This window comes from Sciurus vulgaris, assembly GCF_902686455.1.
Source record: "Sciurus vulgaris genome assembly, chromosome: 2".
NCBI lineage: Eukaryota > Metazoa > Chordata > Mammalia > Rodentia > Sciuridae > Sciurus > Sciurus vulgaris.
This window is the reverse complement of record NC_136462.1, coordinates 104,440,062-104,442,587: the sequence shown is the minus strand read 5'-3', so window position 1 is coordinate 104,442,587 and position 2,526 is coordinate 104,440,062. Positions and strand designations below refer to the sequence as shown.

General features: G+C 37.7%; 1 pseudogene across 1 annotated transcript; it reads left to right on the top strand.

Annotated features, from left to right (window-relative positions):
* The first annotated feature begins 578 nt into the window (after positions 1 to 578).
* Positions 579 to 1,883, top strand: LOC306655575 (protein farnesyltransferase/geranylgeranyltransferase type-1 subunit alpha-like; annotated as a pseudogene). Its single transcript has one exon. The product of its transcript is annotated as a protein farnesyltransferase/geranylgeranyltransferase type-1 subunit alpha-like (transcript).
* The last annotated feature ends 643 nt before the right edge of the window (positions 1,884 to 2,526 follow it).

Here is a 2,526-nt window from a genome sequence, read left to right as displayed (position 1 = left end):
GATGGATATAGATTGTGAATAGCATAGGAATTAGCAGTTTTATTATTTGACCAGTCAAAAAAATATGAATTAATAATTATAAAAAAGCCTTTACTTTTATTTGTTTACCCAAAATTAAAACCTTATTAATTCACACGAATTAAAGTTATTTGGATCCATTTTTAATTTAATTTTAAATTGTGAGCATGCTCATTGAACTGTAAGTAAATTTTGATATTATGTAAATATAACCAGTGTGCACATATTTATAAATTAGTCATTAAACAAAAGGAAAAATTGCATAACCTTTTGTAAGTGGAGCACCACGATAATGAACAAATACCAAAGCTTTGACTTAATCTGTTTAGGAATTTAAAATATAACTACTTAAACCTTTATATGATCTAATCAAAAGGCAGGTTTGAAATACAATAAGAAAACTTAAAACTATTTTGGGTTGCTGGCTTTTGTCCTAATGATTGTTATTCACCCTTAAAATCATCCCTAAAAAGCAAAATATTTATCTATGAAAAAGCACAATTATGAGGCCATGGCGGGTGGGGCCTCCGCCACCACCTCCGCTTTGAACTTGCGGGGAGATGGTGGCCTCGGAGGGGGTTGGAGAGGTTATGCAGGATGGCAAGCCGGGTCAGTCAGAGCAGCCCTCACCCCAGCTGCACCCACCGCCACCCCAGCAGCAGCAAGAAAAAGGGATGGCGGCCAAGGCAGGAGGAGCAGTGGGGTCCCCTATGCCCTCTATGGGGACACAGCAGAATGGGCTGATATAGATCCAGTACCACAGAATAATGGTCCTAATATAGTGGTCCAGATCATCTATAGTGAAAATTTTACAGATGTTCATGATTATTTCCCGGCTGTTCTACAGCGTGATGAAAGAAGTGAAGGAGCTTTTAAGCTCACCCAGGATGCTATTGAGCTAAATGCAGCCGATTATACAGTGTGGCATTTTCAGAGAGTCTCTTAAAGTCACTTCAAAAGGATCGACATGAGGAAATGAACCACATCACTGCAATAATTGAGGAACAGCCCCACTATCAAGTTTGGCATGTAGGTGAGTTTTAGTAGTTTAGCTAAAAGATCCATCTCAGGAGCTTGAGTTTATTGCTGATATTCCTAACCAGGATGCAAAGAATTATCATGTCTGGCAGCATCAACAGTGGGTCATTCAGGAATTTAAACTTTGGGATAATGATTTACAATATGTAGACCAACTTCTAAAAGAGGATGTGAGAAATAACTCTGTCTAGAACCAAAGATACTTTGTCATTTCTAATACCACTGGCTACAGTAATGGTGCTGTATTGGAAAGAGAAGTCCAGTACACTCTGGAAATAATAAAACTTGTACCACCTAATGAAAATGCATGGAACTATTTGAAAGGGATTTTGCAGGATCATGTTCTTTCCAAATATCCCAATCTGTTAAATCAATTACTTGATTTACAACCAAGTCACAGTTCCCCCAACCTAATTGCCTTTCTTGTGGATATCTATGAAGAGATGCTAGAAAAACAATGTAACAACAAAAAGGACATTCTTAATAAAGCATTAGAGTTATGTGAAATCCTAGCTTAAAAAAGGACACTGTAAGAAAGGAATATAAGAGATCTATTGGAAGATCCCTCCAAAGCAAACCCAGCAGAGCAAACAACCTCTCAACAAATGTACATCAATGATAGCAACAATGGAATGCTTTTATTTTTTAAGGGATTCTAATGAGGAGTTTGAAAATAGAGCAATCATCATTCCCTTACCGGTGGCCTAAATATGCATTGCACAGGTATTGCTTCTTAACAAGAACTAAGTGTGATGTTCTTTGGGTGCTATTGCTATTCAGACTAGCTCTAAGAAATTTGATTCTTTTTAAATAAAGTAATTGCGGGGGGAGGGGAGGTCTTTTAAAGGGACTTTTCTCCCTTTACAAAAACTACTACTTTTGTACTCTTACCAACATGTAATCTAATCCCTTAGCATCACCTCTTCCCTAAAGGATTTGTTTTAGTGATAACTGCAGATAACTTGTATGTAATGGTTTTGAGATAACTTAAATTTTGATTCAGTAAGCAAGGAATACAGCTGTTACTTTAGAGCTGCTATGCTACACTCTCAGTGTCTTGCTATCACTGTAACCAACTAATGCCAAAAGAATGGTTTTATAATAAAATTACAGATGTAGTTAAAAAAAAAAAAAAGCACAATTAGAGCATCTTTTATTAACGTCTGAATTTTTCTCATTCAACTTTGGCTAAAGACAATCTATTTGAGAGAAGGAAAGAAATCACTGGTGAAAATAGTGAACTGCAGCTTGCTAACAGACACACCATGGAGCAATGGTTAGTCTAGATCAGCCTGTCAAGATATTTATTTTTTCCAGCGAGTTGTTAATGAGGGAAGTAGAAGACTGTGGCCAAGATTTTAATTTCCTTTTCTTCTCGTGCTGCAGAATTAGCTTTCAAGTGCAGGGGAGCGGGGGAGGGGCTAGAAATAAGCCCACAAAGACCGGGGGGGGGGGGGGGGGGGGGGGGTT